The sequence below is a fragment of the Schistocerca piceifrons genome, chromosome 2 (genome assembly GCF_021461385.2).
Source record: "Schistocerca piceifrons isolate TAMUIC-IGC-003096 chromosome 2, iqSchPice1.1, whole genome shotgun sequence".
NCBI lineage: Eukaryota > Metazoa > Arthropoda > Insecta > Orthoptera > Acrididae > Schistocerca > Schistocerca piceifrons.
In genome coordinates this window covers 520,176,335-520,196,180 of record NC_060139.1, presented here as the reverse complement: position 1 = coordinate 520,196,180, position 19,846 = coordinate 520,176,335, and positions in this window count along the sequence as shown.

Here is a 19,846-nt window from a genome sequence, read left to right as displayed (position 1 = left end):
TTCACCTCTATTCTGTGCCAACGGAGTTATCTCTAGTTAGGTCCGGCCAGAAGTGGCGCAGCTGCAACACTTGACAGTTTTCGCAAACAGTCAGAGTTTGTCAAGAGATCGTGGTCTCTGCTGCTCGTAGTACTAATTTACATAGCAAATTGTAACGTAGTTTCATGTAGTTCCTCTTTGTCTATGAAGAAATTTTTATTTTTATAAACACGAGGAAGTAATTTTGGGAGAACAAATTTTTTAAGGCTGCTTTCGGCGTCCAAATTTAAACACTGTCGCCGAGAAAGAAATTAGCTTCCCATGTGCTGCTGATAGGTGACACATACGTTTCAATCAGTGATGTTGAAACTGCTCATAACTCACATGCCTTCACAATTAGCGTCACAAAAGGATATATCGTCAACATTAAACTACTGTCACGACTAAAATATTTCCTCTTATCTCTTTCGGACTATTTATTCTTCGAAATTAACCCCGAGTTTGCTCCTCTGGGCCATAGCCCGTCTGTCGCCCATTATCGCTAGCGCGTGTGAGACTCCAACGCCTCTAAAGCGCGAGCAGTATATTTGGGATTTCTGAGGCAAAAGTGCTAAATCCAGAACCTCCTAGCAGCTCAGTGATATCGTAGCTAGCGGAAATTAGCTGCTGAATTGATTCACAAAAAGGGTATGGATACTGGCACCTCTACGCTAATTTTATAGGCTAGGTGTGCACGCTAGATTGCAGACCAAATTAAAGGTCATTGTGTGGAATATTGTTGCAACTGAGTATCTTTCTTTTTTGAGTCATTACTCTTCTGGCTTGTTTGATGCAGCGCGATACGAAATCCTCTCCTCTACCAACCTCTTCGTCTCGTAGTAGCACATGCAACCTACGACCTCAATTATCTGTTGGATGTATTCCAATCTCTGTCTTCCTCTACGGTTTTTGTCCTCTAAAATTCCCTCTAGTACAATGGATATCATTTCCTGGTGTCTTAGGAGATGTCCTATCACACTCTACCTTCTCCTTGTCAGTGTTTTCCGCACATTCTTTTCCTCTCCGATTCTGAGCAGAAGCTCCACATTCCTTTACCTTATTAGTCCACCTAATTTTCGACATTCGCCTGTAGCACCACACATCAAATGCATCGATTCTCTTCTGTTCCGGTCTTTCCACAGTCCTTGTTTCACTATGCTGTGCTCCAAACGTACGTTCTCACAAATTTCTTCCTCAAATTAACGCCTATTTTTGAAACTAGGAGATTTCTCTTCACCAGGAAAGCCCTTTCTGCCAATGCTAGTCTTCTTTTGATGTCCTCCTTGCTCCGTCCGTCACTCGTTATTTTACTGCCTAGGTGGAAGGATTCCTAAACTTCATCTACTTTGTTGCCACCAATCTTGACGTTAAGTTTCTCGCTGTTCTTATTTCTGCTACTTCTCATTACTTTCGTCTTTCTTCGATTACTCTCAGTCCGTATTCTGTACTCATTAGACTGTTCATTCCATGCTGAAAATCATGTAATTCTTCTTCACTGTCACTCAGGATAGCAATGTCACCAGCGAATCGTATCATTGATATCCTTTCACCTCTAATTTTAGTTCTACTGCTGAACTTCCTTTTATTTCCATAATTGCTTCTTCGATGTATAGGTGGAACAGTAGGTGAAAGACTAAATCCGTGGTATATACCCTTTTGATCCGAGCACCTCGTTCTTGGCTTTCCACTCTTATTATTCCTTCTTGCCTCTTGAGCATATTGTATATTACCCTTCTCTCCCTGTAGGTTACCCCTACATTTCTCAGAATTTCGAACATCTTACAGCATTTTGCATGCTTTTTCCAGGTCAGCAAATCCTGTGAGTGTGTCGTGATAATTCTTTACCCTTCAATTATCAACCGCAACGTCAAAATTACCTCTGTGGTGCCTTTACCCATCCTAAAGCCAAACTGATCTTCATCTGGTCCATCCTCAATTGTCTTTTCCATTCTTCTGTATCATTATTGTCAGCAACTTGGATGCATGAGCTGTTAAGCTGACTGTGTGATAGTTCTCGCACTTGTCAGCTCTTGCAGTCTTCGGAGTTGTGTGAATTATATTTTTCCAAAAGTCAGATAGTATGTTGCCAGACTCATACAATCTACAGACTAACGTGAGTAGTTGTTTTGTTGCCACTTCCCCAACGATTTTAGAAATTATGATGGAATGTCATCTATCCTTTCTGCCTTATTTGATCTCAAGTCTTCCAAAGGTCTGTTAACACTAGATTCCCCATGTCTTCTAAATAGGCTCATGTTTTTTTTTTTTTTTTCTATCACATCAGACGAATCTTCCCCAGAGTACATCTGTTTTGCTAAAAATCGTAATTGTTTCCTCTTACACGAACGGTAATTTACGATATCAGGCCGACGGGAGCAGGTAACACATATCTTCGTATACCGTCACAGTTTCGTTCATGTTCTGGCGTCCTGAAAGAACGTGGCCTTAGTGTAAAGGAGAGAGTAATTATGTCTACGTCACTGACTAATTTAATACTGTTTAAGGTAATTAGTCGAAACATGTTGCGGTTTTATGTTCTAAACTGTCTGCGAAATGCATAATAGAAGTACAAGAGTTGTGCAAAAATAATGAAACACTGCAAGATATGCATGCTTGGAAATAAATTTGGATGTTTGTCAAGGCCGCAGTTTCCACTGTTTTGTTTAACCACGAACGGCACCCTGCAATATCGTCAATACCTTGCAAGTGTCAGTCGCAGACAATGTTTGCGTAGTAATTTTGAGTACAAAAATGGTTCAAATGGCTCTGAGCACTATGGGACTTAACATCTGAGTCATCAGTCCCCTAGAACTTAGAACTACTTAATCCTAACTAACCTAAGGACAACACACACACCCATGCCCGAAGCAGGATTCAAACCTGCGACCGTATCGGCCTCGCGGTTCCAGACTGTAGCGCCCAGAACCGCTCGGCCACTTCGGTCGGCTTTTGAGTACATTACGAGCATGTCGGAGGTAAGTGTTTTCGAAGGTGGCCAAATTGTTCGTCCTTCGATAACCAGGGTTACCAAAGCGTCTGGTGTTGCTCCGTACCGAACATTCATACTGCAAACCAGGGACAGCAGAAAAACGTCAGCCGCTAAGTCAACAACAATGAAGAAAGTGTGTTTTGAGTCATCATGACAGGTGGTCATTGAAGAGAATTGTGACAAAAAATAAGAAGATAACACCTGCATCAGTCACTGCAGAAATGAGTGTCGCAATTGGGAAACCTGTCACCAGCAAAACAACAGGGAGCTTCATAAGTAGGGAATTGCAGTGCAAGCTGGCATTCCATAACCCGTCATCAGTGACGTATAATGTCCATAGAAAGGAAACGTGGCGCCGAAGCCTTAAAACCTGGACTATGAAGTAATGGAAGAAAGTCATTTTGGTACAGTGAGTCTTGTTTCACAATGTTCCCAAATGAAAGTCGAGCTTACGTCCCGAGAGTTAAATATGGCTGGGGCTCGGTGATGAATTGGGCAGCCACGTCGTAGTTTTCGATGGGTCCCATGGTTACCCTGCAAGATTGCATTACTGTCAAACATTATGTGACAATTTTGTCTTATCAGGTCCATCCCATGGTGCAATGCTGTATTCCAGGACGACGAGGCACCTGTTCACACAGCTCTCATTGCACAGGCCTGGCTTTGTGTGCAAGAGGATGTACTGTAGCATATGCCCTGGCCACCAGTCACCTAATCTCAATGTTACTGAGCCTCTGTTGTCTACTTTGGAGAAAAAGATTTATGATCTCTATTCACTTCGACAATAATTCCCTGAACTTGTCACTCCTTTGCAGGAAGAATGATATAAGACCAGCATGAAAACTCTACGGTACCTGCATTTTTCCGTTCCAGATGATGGGAGCTGATTCTAATGCCAGCGGGTTACTAGAACGTTTTAGGCATTGTAATGTGTAATATTTTCGTTTTTTTGTCATATGTTTGTCCACCCACTGTAGGTTTAGTCATGCTACTTCGTAAATATTATAAGTTGCAAGAAATCTGTAACGTTACAGTCAGAAAACAAATAACATCTAGAGACTTGCGAATTGTATTGCGATAGATATTTAAATCTCATTCTGAAGTAGCCAGATTGAAGGTTGCAGCTTTTGCGTAACAATAAGTCGTCTTTCAGATACTCGATAAATTCCCTCCAATATATTTTCGACGTCAAATTCCCAACTAATTTGAAAGCTACGAACTGATTAATTTTGATCTTGTTTACCTATTGTTCTACAGAAGAGGAAGGTGATCCGAGTATAGTTTCAAAATATTTGATTAGGTGAACATCCGCAACTGAGGACGGTATTTAGAGAAAAAAAATCCGCATCAGTTTGCCAGTAATTTTCTTAATTTATTCGACTGGTTTCGAAGCGTAAAGCTTCATCTTCAGGTGCTACCAAATTCGGGCCAGTCAGTCATGGGGATCACACCCACGTCAAAAAAACGCATGGAAGTACCCGCCTGAACGACACGACACAGAAGTGACTAGTCACTTACTGGAAAGCTGAAGCAGTTTTTACTATACGAATATGGTTTCATTTCATTGATAGCCCAAACAGTCGTAGACTTACGCGCCTACTAGAGAATTTCAATGTTCACCCTGCGAAATACTTCATTTATATTATTTTTCCAAGACATAGACCTAATTATTTCGCAAGAAAATTTAATGCGACAAATATATAAATTTAGATGTAGATATAGATTTCCGTTTATATTTACATTTCACAGAGTAGGGAGGCAGACTGGATAGTGGTAATCGAAGACAGAGCTGAAACCTAGTTTTATAAGGAATTCATGGCATATCAGAGGAGTCCTAATTGAAACAACAATCGTGTATCAAGAAACTACGAAAACCTAAATCACCCTGACTGAAAAGGAATCTGAGCTACAATTACGAGTGAGGCCTCTAACCTACCGTGATACAGCCCATGGTCACTAATTAGCACAGCTACCTGCCTAAGTGTGAAGATAAACTATACTGTGAAATATTCTTACGCACTACTGTAACTGGATGTATCAATAAAAACCTCTTCTTTTAAGTCCCCAAGGGTTGTGACCGTATATGATGAGATATAAGGAAGTCACGGATCTAAACAGGTTATTCTGAGATGTATTTGGGGCACTGGACTGCAAGAGGAAAATCAAAAGCAGTCCACAGAGTTAATTCCCCTTTTGTTGGAACTTGCGGAGACAGTAACAGCGTACATTGTTGTGGCACAGCGTTTCAGTACTCACAACTGTGAACTTATATCCCCGCTACAGTAAAGTATCTCGTTTATGTACTATACTTTAGTCTTTGTCGGTGACATAAAGTGTTGCGTTAAGGAACAATGTGGGTTATTAGGCAGATGTTGCTTACTGTTCCTTACTGTTTTCTAAGTTGCTGTAGGTAGCATGTCGCTGTCTATTCAGTGAAAAGTAATGTAGTAGGGTGTTTCAACTGGTTTAAGGCATCTCGGTCCATTTTTTAACACTTTATGGTAACAGGAGCGCTAGAGTTACAGCTGCAACCACTACATATCCTGACAGTAGAGGAGAAAACTTCGTGTTGGCACAGTGTGCCTTGTTGCCAAATTTATCCAAGATGGCGGCCACCCCTTCCACTGCTAGTGAATGGTAGACATGGAACATCACATTTAAACTGATACCAAAATAATTGAAAAACTAATTAAATCGATGTTCAAATTAATTAAATTAATTATGCAAATTAATTAAATTCAAAATGGCAGAATTTAAACAATTTGTGGGAGTTTCAAAAATTAATGGGAAATTCAAAAATTGATGGTAATTGCAAATTCTGGAGCCCTAGTTCACAATATCACCACCAGAGGGCGTTGTTGGTCCTCCGCTCTCCCCTAGGCAACATTCCTCTCCCTCCTCACTTCAGTCTGTGTTGAGCAGCTGGAGAGAGTACACCAAAGGTACTGTCTCTTTTGTTGGATGTGAGGTCCGCCAGTTATGCAAAACACCGCTTTCTCTCAGTACCCAAACATGTTTCGGCACCACTGTGCCATCATCAGTGGGTTTTAGTTTTTATTTATTCTGCAATGTGAACATTTTTGTTAAATGATTATAAAATTATATGCAGCTTTAGTTCATACAATAGTTCGTTTCTTTTTATAAATATCTTTACATTTGGCGTGCATGAATTTTTTGGATCACTTGTGTGTTAATTACTACAGGTGGCTTGTCAGCTGCTACCAAACGATGTTGATGAGAAAGTTTTTTGCTGGGAGTTAACATTCTAGAAGATAGAATCAACGCACAAGTGGTCCAGCTTACGTAAGACATCTTGCCAGCGCGGCAGCGGTGCGAGCACAGCGAGTAGGGTAACTACCCGTCTGCAGACGACTGGTGGCAGCATCCGCTCCTGTCTCTCAAGTGAGGGGGGCGGAGGGTGTTGTTTTTCCACACGCGGCAGACCCCTGCAGCGAGTGCTAACGAGACAGATGCTTTGACGGCTGCAGAATATCCATTCGTGCAGCGAGTCAGGTAGGTCGCGGGTGGTAGGGCGTTGGGAAGTGCCGTCAGGTGGGCAGTTGAAAGTGAGTGTGGAGGAGTGCTAGCGTGCTCTTGTGTCCTAACGAGACTATGTTTCGTCTTTGGAGTTAAGGGAATACCGGAAACTATTATTAGGTCAGTCTTCGGTACTGTCGCATCCCTAAGCGCGGTGCTGGTTTCAAAGGTCCCCTAGAAAAAATAATGAAGAACACAGCCAAACAATGTTGCTTCCAAGGTATACATGCAGCTGCAGGGGAAAAATACCAGTACTCTGGCTTGCCGACAAAAGGACAGTTCAGACAGAAACCGTCTTAACCTAACAGCAGCAGTTTAAAAGAGTTTCCTAGAAAATAATGGTGAACATCTGCTCTCACAGACAAAGAACGATACTTCCAGGGAACGCTCAATTCCTCAGAGACACCCATTAATCTGAGGATAATTATAAAGCCAGCTACTTTGATATAGCTGACTAAAGACTCTCCTAGGAGGGGCGTAGAGTGCCGTCAAATATCTTCCTAGAACTCACTGGTTAAAACAGCCGGTGACTTTGATGTAGACTCCCCAGGTAGGGCTGTTCTGTGTTCCAGGACAACCAAGCCATTTAACTAGTGCTCCATTCCCTCAACGTCTTATAGCACGCTCTATGAGGAACACCTGTCGTTCTGATCTCTTCTCCAGTTCCTCTGCGTAAACGGATCTTGAAATGCCACTGGTGTCCTTGAAGATGTAGGATCTGGGTTTTGTTCTCTGCACTTTGGAAACCATGAATAGCTCACTCGGCCAGTTGCGTAGTATGACTTCCCAAATGCTGTCTTGTATTTTGAGATATATATCAAATCATCTACATCAAATTTTTGTTTATGGAGATCCGGCGTTTTAATAAGATAGTATAACGTATCCATGAGTCCATAATTACGAATATCGGTTGGTCTCATTTTTATAGTTCTATGTTTGGTTCGATTGTACTGTGCAGTTATTTCTGGGGGGGGGGGGGGTCTGTCTGTTTGTATGAGCCATGAAGATCAAAAAGCATCCACAATTCACCTTTCATTGTTGTGCTGAGATGTTCCACGATACTCACCTTCAGGTGGATGAATGTTGAATAGTGATGTATTCCATGCCTCTCCATCACTGTCTCGAAATGACTATTGTAAAACTTTCCGTAATGATCGGTTTAAAGATCGTCAGGACATATTTTAGTTTCTAAATGCAACAAATGCTCAAATATCTGTACAACATACCTCCATATTTTTGTTTTGAGAGGTAACGCCCAGGTGAATTTAGGGTATGTATCAATGACCATTAAAATATGTTTGAAACTATTATTCACATGTGAATACCCCCTATATCTACAAGGTCAGCCTGCCATAAGTCATCCAAACCTTTAATCATAATACACCTACGAATATATGTTTTGCATGCCTGTTTGTGCAGTTCTCGAACTCCTGTTTTCATACCTATACGATGATACCTCTAGGTCTAAGCTCTGAAATTACTGAAACAGCCTTTTCGAATGAGAGGTATAGAGGTATTAGCATCAGCACTGATACTGTGAGCAGTTTCAGTCGATCTATTACCTGATTTTTTATGCTGGATGTCATTACTGGTGCTATATCGAGCATCATCTAATATAGGTTTTGTAGTGGTTCTGTATTTCGCACTGCATCAGTCTCCCAAATTCCTATGTACGTTGCACATTTGCAACATTTCACCATACACCTCCAGATCTTTGGGAGAATAATTTACAAATCTCCAAGATTTATGAAAATGAGATTTATTAGACTAGGTGTTCTTTGAAATTCCCTGTCACCTATCTGTATTGTTTTTTCTGTTAAACTTACATGATGCATCCCCACAGACACCAAACATATTGTCTATCCTATTACTTCTGTGGCAGTTAATGAAATCAGCAACCGCCTTGTCATTGTGTTATTTTGCTGAAAGTTCACTGAAACATTCAGTGACTGGTGTAAAGATTTCTCTCAGCGTTTGATCGCGATCCAAATGCCCCGCCCGCAGCTCGTGGTCGTGCGGTAGCGTTCTCGCTTCCCACGCCCGGGTTCCCGGGTTCGATTCCCGGCGGGGTCAGGGATTTTCTCTGCCTCGTGATGGCTGGGTGTTGTGTGATGTCCTTAGGTTAGTTAGGTTTAAGTAGTTCTAAGTTCTAGGGGACTGATGACCATAGAAGTTAAGTCCCATAGTGCTCAGAGCCAACCAAATGCCCCAACTTTAACAGCTGTAGCTTTCCTTCTTGAACAGCCTTCCATGCCCCAATGACCTTAAGTTTAGTGTTCATCTTGTTATATATTGAGCAAACTCTTCCACAACAACTGGTACTAGGATTAAAATAGGCTCTTGAGAACATGTATACATTGTAGTGCCAACTTCTGTCATCAAATGTATCAGGATCACCAAATGTAGCGGGAAGAGATAGATGACACCATATTAAAACTCGTCCGAGGTGATTTATCGTTTCCAACTACAGTGCCATGTTCCCCTTGGTCTGTGTCACTGGGTCCCGCAATGCTGAGGACACCACTTCACTATCCGCAAAATGGCTTGGCACGGAATGGCTGCCCCAGTGACCCATGAACGACGCCCTGTGTGTCAGCCTTGTATGCAAGCGGAGTTGTGGCGTCATCAGGATGCCGGCAGTTGACTCAGCGGTCAGCGTCCCTGCCAACTCAGCACTGATTGGTGTGAGCTACGCAGGTGCGTCCTACTCGCCGGCGTGGCTGAGGTCGCGGTGACAACAAGCAGCCACAATCTGGCGTCCGAATCTGTGGCCCTCGCCTCAGGATGCCTCCAGTGTGTGTGGGAAGGCATGGCGACTGCCCACGGTAACGAGCCATGGAGTGGCCTGCCACTGGCTGGCTACAGACACTGCGTCAGCGTCAGAGGGTCGAACCCGCAACCTTCCATGGACTGGAATGCTGGCGCCCATCTTGCTCCTATGTATGGTGTGACACGCCCCGCTGTCCCGGAGAGCTGCCACACTTGAATGAATCTCGTTAGAAATCTGCACCTATTTATACACAGCTGTGCGCCTCTGTTTTGCCATACACGCCGCTTTACATCACATACTCATAACATGCTAGGTTGGCCAGTGGGCCCCTTTCGCCTGTGATTTGCGACATGCAAAACCGCTACATATACTCTTTCAGCAATTTCAAAGCCCATGTCCTCTATTATACTTCGCAACTGTTGGTATGTGTAACTCACTGCAATCCAGCCTACACCTGGCTGTAACTTGTGCTCAGACTATTGCACAAAACTAACTTTCCCTATCCTAAACGTTGGTGCCGCTACATTATTCCTCTCATTACATAGACCCAGTCCCCTGGTCAACCCTTAACCAGCTCTTAACTTGTCTGGGTGGCACCTATGGCATATTTCCTTACTATTAGAGAACTTAAACGTGGTCTAGTGCCCCTTCAAACAATGACACGAAAAAAAACCTAAAAATTCCTTACTGGCCGACCACTGCTCGATCAACCTCTTACCTAATTGTCTCATACTCTCAGTATCCAATCGACTGCGACTTGGACTACTCATAGTTCCCTCTTGGAATTAGTTCTCTTCGCGTGATCAGAAAGAAAACAACATGTAACAAAGTTAACGCTTCGATGACACTTGGCACAGAGATGTTCAAAATGATCGTTCTTTGCCGTTGCCTTTCCCTATATTGAGGGACATGTTGCACAAGCTGTTTGGCTGATATGCGCCCTTCTTGGTCTAAAATGAAGTGGTTTATGGATCTCAACAGATCTGGCTCTAGAGTTTGATTTAGCAATGTCAGATTCTGCCTTGGCAAAACTCTGAAGTGGCTTCTGGCCAGTACAGCTATGGCTGCATAACATTCAATTGCGTGACTCCTGAAATTGACTCTGGCAGGTGGAAGGTTGGCCCTATTATGTTACACTTAGTTCCATAAATTAAAATTCCGTTCTACTTGAGCTCTATACGTTTCGCTTCTGCAAATACTCCCCTCTCAAAACAACTTGCTACTGCTACCAAATTATCGTAGATGGAGAAGATCCAATGCATCCCGACCCACTGAAAGCTCAATTTTTGCTTTACGATGTCCCTTGGACAGTCTGTTCCTTTCCCCCTGATTAAAAATAACTGCACCATGCATGTGTCCGGATTGGTATTTACCACCCTGGCTGGACATACCTTTACTTTCCCTGTATGATAGCTTTGTGATTCCTCCCTTGCCATCTCGGTGTACTGGCTTCTAGTTACCGAGATCAACAAGCAATACGTCTTTAGTTTTCACTTCCACAAACTTGCTCAACGCTCCTTCTTTCAGTGACCTGAGGACAGGGATCACCGTCACCCTTCCTCCTTCTTCAAAAAGACTGATGACCGCAGCAGGCTATATTCGAAAATACATAAAAAATATGAAAATACAATGCCTAATTACTCCACGCAGACCCGCAGATACATGACACGAAATAAAAAAAAAAAAAACTACAAACACTCTACTACTTTCTGAATAGCAAAGCATACGGTACTTCATGCTGTTCTCTATCTTCCTGGCTTTCTCTGTGCTTAGCACCTCTCTTCACTCTCTCTTTCTTCTTCTTTCCTTCCTGTGACACGCCTGGAATCACACTCAGGCAACCCTTAGTTGGCCGCATCCGCCCAATGTGTACTATCGTTGTTCTAGTTGGCAGGTGAAGCTTAACATTAACGGGGGATGTGGTTTCAACAACATGGTATGGCTCTTCATACCTCGTGAGGAATTTCTTCGTTTTCCCTTTTTGCGTATAGGGGCTGGACAGCATTACCCATTGCCCCACTCTATACTGTAGTAAACTTCCTTTACGATTTACTGCGTCTTCCTGCCTTACCAAAGCCTTTGCATTCGCCTTTTGTACCCGTTTCCAAACATCCCGAATCGTTCTTGCGAATTGACGTACAGATTTACAGGTCCCTCCTTTCTGTAGCCGCCATTTTTCGCCCGTACACTACCTCACATGAAAACAAACCGGTATTTGTATGGACTTTTGCGTTGTATGTGCATGCAATATGCTTCAAATACTCATCCCACCGATGGTGATGGGAATCCACATAAAAACTCAGTATCTTCCCGATTGTTCTCTGTACCCATTCTGTTCTTCCGTTGGCCTGTGGATGCAACACACTCGTCCTCAACTTCTTTACGTTCAACAATTTACAAAGTTCCTTCATTAAATCCAACATGAAGTTTGTCCCTTGGTCAGTAATTATTGCCTCTGGTACACCAAACTTCAAAATCCAGTTGTTTACTAACGCTTGTGCGACCATTGCTGCCTGTTGATTTGGCATAGCCACCACCTCCACGTACCTCGAAAAATGGTCTATTATTGTCAGAACGAATCAGTTCCCCGATGGTGTTCGCCTGAAAGGTCCTAAGACATCGATCCCCAACAAAGAAAATGGACATGTCGCTTCCAGTAATCGTTGTAGCTGTATCTGTTTCCGACTCAAATCTGCTCTCTGCACACATGGTATACAGTTCTTGACATACTGATCCACATCTCTTTTCCTACCTCTTCACCAATACCTCTCCGCCACTCGCCTATTCGTCGCTCTACACCCGCCATGACTTGATAACATGCGATCATATACTTCCTTTAAAACCTCATCTCTGACTTTCGCTGGCACTATTACTCTTGGCCCCACTTCGTTTCACTGCACAGAAGACCGTCGTGCATAAATTGTTGCTGTGTCTGACACAATTTACAATCGTTGTCCATGTCCTGTAATTCTTGCCATACTGCTTGGTCATGACCTATGACTTCTACTTTTGCCACCTTCCTACTTAGTGCATCCACATTACGGTGCTTCTTCCCAGGCTTGTGCACCACCTCGTAGTCGATTTCAGAGCCTCACAGCCCATCTAGCGAGTCTAGTGGACGGATCCTTCAACCACAACAACCACTTCAATGCAGCATGATCTGTCACTACCCAAAATCTTCTCCCATATAAATAACATTTAAAATATGTGATTCCATACATTACGCTAAGCATCTGCCTCTCAGTGGTTGAGTAATTCCTCTCTGCTGCATTCAACTGCCTAGACGCATAGCCTACAGGATGTTCTTTCCCAGCCGGCCTTAGTGGCCGTGCGATTCTAGGTGCTACAGTCTGGTCGCAGGTTCGAATCCTGCCTCGGGCATGGATGTGTGTGATGTCCTTAGGTTAGTTAGGTTTAATTAGTTTTAAGTTCTAGGCGACTGATGACTTCAGAAGTTAAGTCACATAGTGCTCAGAGCCATTTGAACCATTTCAACCATTTGTTCTTTCCCATCAATTTCGTGACTAAGAACACACACTAATGCTTGATTCAATGCATCACATGATAGTAAAAACTCCTTTTCGAAATCTGGAAACACAAGAACTGGACTTGATGTTGACACTTCTTTAAGTTTGTCAAACGCTTTCTGACGCTCTTCTGTCCACTCAAATTTCACATCCTTCTGTAACAATCGCGTCAACGGCTATGCTAAATCTGCAAAACCCTTTACGAACTTTCGATCGAAATTGCAAATTCCGACAAATGATTACACTTCCTTAACTGTTTTCGGTTCCCGAAAATCCCTTACAGCCTGTACCACCCTCAGATCTGTTCGCACTTCGTCCTTACTGATAATATGACCCAAACATTTTACTTCTTCTAATGCAGAATGACACTCCTCCAGGCTCAACGTCAAACGAGCTGCTCTTAATCTCATAAAGACTTACCTTAACCGCTGTCTACGTTGCTCCATATTACTTGAAACACTATATTGTCATCCAAATACACCAGACACTGCCGTGGTTTCAGACCCCTGAAGACACTGTCCAGCAACCTTTGAAACGTTGCGAGCGTTTTTCAAACCGAATGGTATTATAATGTACAGGTAAAGGCCTCCAGGAGTAGAGAAAGCAGTTCTGGACGATCATCTGGAGCCAGCTCTAACTGATGATAACGACTTGTCAAATCTATCATAGGAAAGTACTGGGACTGTCCTAAGTGATCCAAAGTCTTCGATATGTTTGGAAAGGCGTATGCGTCAGTTGCTGTCTTATTATTGAGGTATCGGTAGTCACAACAGAACCTGTATTTCTTAGTTCCATTTATAAATTTTTTAGGCTCAACGACAATGTCCGCTCCCCAGAAACTATTGGTATGCTCTGTAATACTTTCCGCAAGCTGCTGATCAATGAAATCCTCCACAGTCAGCTGAAAATACCTCGGTATTCTGTAGGGTTTACGGTAAACAGGTGCGTCAATCCCTGTTGGTATCCTATGTTGAACTAATGGAGTTGCTGGTAACGGCCCTTGCGGAAAAAATAAATCCTTAAATTCCCACAATAATTCTTCCATATGCTCTCTTTCTCCTCCTTTCAGATCCTTAATTTTGTCACGCAATGCAGTTCTATCGTCAGTTAGTGGTTGATCGCTTCGCCTACCTCTCGAACACCAGCCTTCGTCATCTGGCACATCCAACTTTGCTACTAAAACTCCTTTCCTCAAATTCGCGTCTACAGCGCTAAAATTATCCACGTTCACGGGGACTACTCGCCCGTCGTTTACCTCCTGTACGTATACAACACTACGTTTCGCAAAGCAACACAATGGATCCAAAACTTCATTATCCTCCAGTGCTTCAATAACACATACTGTACCCACAGGTATATTTGACTCCACACTCACCCAGAGCGACTTCCTGGTGCCACTACACACACACTCACGCGAAATAAGCCTTAATGATAATGTATGCGGTTCAGTTGGTTTGATCATTACGTTGAACACCCCTCACGACAGCTCTGCATTGACAACAGTTTCCCCTAGCAGAAATAACATTCCACCAAGTTCCACAGTTAGTTGTTCAAGGTCAATTTTGGCATGATGTTGTTGCAAGAAATCTGCTCCTAGGATCACGCCGTAGCCCTCGCTTATCCATGGTACTACCTCCATGCATGCATTAAATCGGACTATCTCTATTCTAAAGTCAACTGTCACCGACCCCAAAGGCGTGACCCCCCTACAACGTGATGGATTTAGCTTCCTTCGTCCCATTGTATTCCTTGTAGCCACTGACACTAGCATCCCTGTGTCCAACAAAATCTTAAACTTTTTAGTTCCGATGGACTCTACCACTGAATATCCCACCTCTACATACGTATTCGTAGCATTGAAATTAAACGAGAACTCATTTAGGCGGGTCTTGGGCCCCCTCTGCCGTTTAACGCTTGTCCACCTCTCCTGTCTCCACTTCTCCATCCTCCCTGCTGCCAACTTCCACCCCTTCCTTTATTCCTCGGTGACTGGGTGCACTGCCTCTGCACATGTCCCGTACGACCACACTTAAAACATTTCACACGCGCTGTGAACACTGTTTGCCTCTCATGTACCCCTGTTGCCATGTCTATTTCCTCACACTGAATTGCCAGTTGAATGGCCAAATACAAATATTTCGAAGTCCCTTCACGCATTTTCCGTGACAAATGCGCCGGTAACCCTCTCAAAAATACATCAAGTGCCCTTTCCTCGGTCTTCTATAAGGAACACTATTCGCTTCATCGCTCCGACCCAACTCGTAAGTATTCTCATTAATTTCCCTTATCCTGTCTGCAGATTTCTTCATCGTCTCCCCCTGTCTCTTTGATATTGCACTTAACCTCTCTCTAAAGTACCGAGCGCTATTCTGTTTTTGTACCTTTGTAAAAGCCCTTCCTTTAACTGCTTAACTGTCGTGCCTTCTTTAAGGCCTCACAACACCTTACATATGTTTTCGCATTAGCCGTTAATCTAATCTTGGCTATATGTAACAACCGCTCATCAGGCCAACCATTCATCACCGCTGAGGTCTCCAAGTCCTCCACAAACGAACGCACATGCTCAGACGCCTTGCCAGAAAATGGAATAATCAAACTCACAGCATCTGGATCAATCTCCTGCATCCTAGGCAACAACGACTGATCAGATGCAGTTTCCCGATCACTTCTAGATGTAAATTCATTTCAGAAATGTGTATTGTCTGCTGTCAATTGTGCTACTTTTCCCAACCATATCCGTACCGCTTCTGGGTCGGACACACCTCACGTTCCTGACTGTGCCATTCTGTTGCTTTCATTTCCAGTTAGTCCCGAAACAAAATATTTAAGTACAAGAATAACCCGACCCCCTACACCTCAGTATCATCATACTCGGTAACGTGATACTCAAACCAATACAAAAGTAATTAAATGCCACGAAAAAAAAATTTAATCTTACTGCCCCAAATACGCTAACACTTATTCTGACAAAAAAAAAAAAAAAATAATATGCCTACGCAAAACATCTACAATGGCCTGCCATGAGCCATAATCAAAAACACAATAAGGAGAGAAAACGTCCAGTACTCAAAAGAAAACTCGACGAAACTCACATCTTGTGAATGCATTGCAGGTGGTGGCCTTGAACATCATACTGGACAGACGACGTCCGCTATTCTGACACCAAATGTAGTGGCAACTTCTGCCACTGAATGTATCAGGATGATCAAATGTAGCGGAAAGAGGTAGAAGGCACCGTATTGAGCTTTCCAAGTGATTTATCATTTCCAACTACAGTGCCATGTTCCCCTTGGTCTGCGTTACTGGCACCACTTTGCTGTCTGGAAAACGGCTTGGCGTGCAAAGGCTGCCTCAGTGACCCGTGCACACCCTGTGTGTCGGCCTTGTATGCCAACGGAGTTGCAGCGTCATCAGGATGCTATCAGTTGACTCAGCGGTCAGCGTCCCTGCCGACTCAGCAGTTCGGTGTGACCCACAGGTGGCGTGGCTGAGGTCGCGGTGGCAACAAGCATCCACAATCTGGCGTCCGAATCTGCAGCCTTCGCCTCAGGATGCCTCCGGCGTGTGTAGGAAGGCAGGACGACTGCCCACGGTAGCGAGCCGTGGAGTGGCCTGCCACTGGCTGGCTTTAGACCCCGCTTCAGCCTCAGAGGGTCGAACCCACGACCTGCCATGGACTGGAACGCTGGTGCTCCTGAGTGTAGCTGGTGGTGTGACATTCCCCGCCGTTCCGGAGAGCTGCCACACTTGAATGAATCTCGTTAGAAACCCGCACCTATATATACATAGCTGTGCGCCTCTGTTTTGTCATACGCGCCACTTTGCGTCATGTACTCGTAACATGCTAAGCTGGCCTGTGGGCCCCTTTGCCTGTGATATGCGACATGCAAAACGGCTACGTATACCCTTTCAGCAATTTGACAGCCCTGTGACTTCTATTATACTTCGCGACTGTTGGTATGTGTAACTTGTAACCTCCCCCCTCACTTATCGACCTTAATGACAGTGAGAAATTAAACCGCGTGTACCTAATGGAAATTTGGGAAAAGCAATCGTCACCGAAGTTAATCTATCGGTAAAGAGGGAGGAAAGGGTTACATCTAAATGAAAGGAAAAATGCAAATGAAACTGGTGGAAATCAATTTTGAAAAGGGGTAAAGATAATAAAGAAAGTAAATGTGCGGCCGTTACGTTAACAATTAACTAGCGGTAATTAGATATTTGAGATTTGGGGGAAATCACGGTCGCCAGTCCTAAGGACAATTACTATAGTAACTGAAAAAGAAAGGTTATTACACATATAATTAACACTAGAAGCGTGGCAACTGAAGGTTGACACGTGTAGTGTGAAAACTGAAAGTTTGTCAGAAGTAATAAATTTCGCTACACTCTGACTTAATTTAGCAAAAGAATTAATAAAACCGGAAAATCGAAAGTTAATTTAGTGACTGAAGTTAATAGTGAGCTTTCTTTCTGAAGCACATCGAAATCCAGTAAAATACGGTTAGTCTTGGACTACCTCAACAATCATTTCAAAAGCAACTTGACTCTACGCAATTTAGAAACAAGAGATTTAACTTTGAACTTGAATTAAATGATTCTGAACTATTAACAATAGTAAAATTTAGTACGTACCAAGCTGAGCTGCAGTCACAGGTAAGCTAAAATATGCTAACAAAACTCGCACTCTAAATTTGTGCTCGTGTAACCTAAATATTGTAGCCAGCTACTGAACTTTGAAATTAAAGCAGTGAAATCTAATCATATTATTTTAATGCTGGCGTTTGAATTTCAACGACACTCGGGTTCATTTCGGAAAAGGAAGGGACCCTGCTTGGCAATGCAATTGGGACAATGAGCAACAAAGGTTCATGCTAAGTTGCTGTAATTTTGCGAGGCAAATGGAACAATTTGAAAAGCTGAGGTCTGCCATACAGTTCTGAAACTTTACGTGCTTTTAGTCTTCCTAGTTGGTTGATTGAAGGTTTGAAGCCGTCGATCGAGGAGGTGGCGACAGTCACTCATTGTCGGCCGTCGCTGTTGCAGAAGCTGGATGTTGGCGCGCCTTCTTCTCCACACGGTCACCAGGCGAAACGGGCTCTTGATGTGCGCCAGCTAATGCTTCCCGTCCGCGACACCATGTCAGAAACTATCATCGCGAGTCGAGCGCAATTACATGCTGCCAAACCCCGAAAGCGCGGCAACTCGCGGGAGCGTCACACAACACCTGCTCCACTCGCTACTCCCGCCAGACTCCTACTGCTCCGCCCGCGCTCCGCGCGGCAGAGTTAACACTACCAAAGATCCTACACACTTTGAGTCTTCACACGACCTATCGATGTAATCGTTCGATAGCATTTTTCCCTAGGCAAGACCCAGCGTAAAAATACAAATAATATTTACGAAACAAACCAATTATACATCGACATAAGTGCATAAATATAAATATATCCAAACAGTAAAGCAATTACAATATATAAAGAGACAGAAATGTCATATCTTGAGGTAACAAAACAAGGAAAAAAATAATAGTACAATAGATGGAAATAGGAGGATATGCATTTCCGGCGTTACACGTGCCCCACATTGTCTGAGGATGTTCGTGTAACGTAAACAGACTCAGAAAATGTCCCAAAAAAAAGAAACAGCGGAAATGCATGTGCTCAAAACATCAACAAAATTTAGCATTCGTCTAATTAACCATAAACCAATTTGTAGACAATAATAATTGAGTGGAGACACTCCTAATCTTATTCCACTCTGTCATCTTGCACAAAATAAAACAGGTTGACAACATATCAAAATTCATAGAAAACATAGAAAATGGTTTAGCTATTCCAAAATCATTAAAATTCGTAACACTATAAGAAATGGAATACTATTTGCAATATTAATCAGAGTACATGGTCATAAAAACAGGTAGATCAAAATACGCAAATTAATAATTAATTACATAGAATACACATTTTTACATAACCCTTTCATAATTAATATTCTCGTCATGGGAGTCCATTAAACGCTAAACAAGAAAATAACACACATCAGATCGAAAAAACCATAAATATTGACAGTAGAATTCTTTCAGCTGTCCAGGAAGAAAAACAATTCCGCCTTCCGTACTCGCAAGTACAAAGAATGCCGACAGCGGCCCAAGAGCCAACAGCGGCACAAGAGCCGACAGCGGCTCGCCTCGCCAGTATTGTTGCGCCCGCGTGTGCGGCACGCTTGATCTCACTCGCCCTTGTGACGGCGTTTCCAGAACGTCCGTTTCACTGAATTCTTTAGGAAAAACTCACTCCCGAGTAATCTCAAGGAGTCCCTTAATACTATCACAGTGGATAACTCAACACTGTCCATCATCACACGCATGTACTAGCCTGAAACTTAAAACAGCGTCTAAGTACATCGGCAATGACTAGTAAATCACATATTTATGAAATCTTACAGCTATTTACAAAACCATATTTACATTCCTTAATCTACTGTGACTCAGCTGAAAACTTAAACTAGCAGCTTGGATTTTTCAGTTGATTAGATCATGATTAAATTGATTAAAATTAAATTGATTAATCAAAATTAATTACTTATTAATTACAACTTCTTTAATGACCTCTAGGTCAGGCAAAAGCATCGCCACATGGCACATTCTTAAATCTTACACTCTATATCTACATACTGTGCAAATTACCCTATCTGTGGTACTAATCAATCCTTGGTTGGTACAATTTCAAGTCTACAATATTCCGTAAGCATTTGTGTGAGGTATACCAATGACTTTATATGGTCCATTATAAACAAACTTAAATTTAGACATTTCATTGTCTATCTCGCTCGATTTCTCATGAGCTTTTACAAGTACTAAGTCTCCGATTGCAAACTTAGCAAAACGCGCTTTAGCGTCATGACGACGTATGCGAGCATCAGTTCTTAGCTTCATTATTTCTGGCAAACGATCTTTTTTCACACCAATACTAATGTCAATTCGTGGAGGGAATTTGATTATCT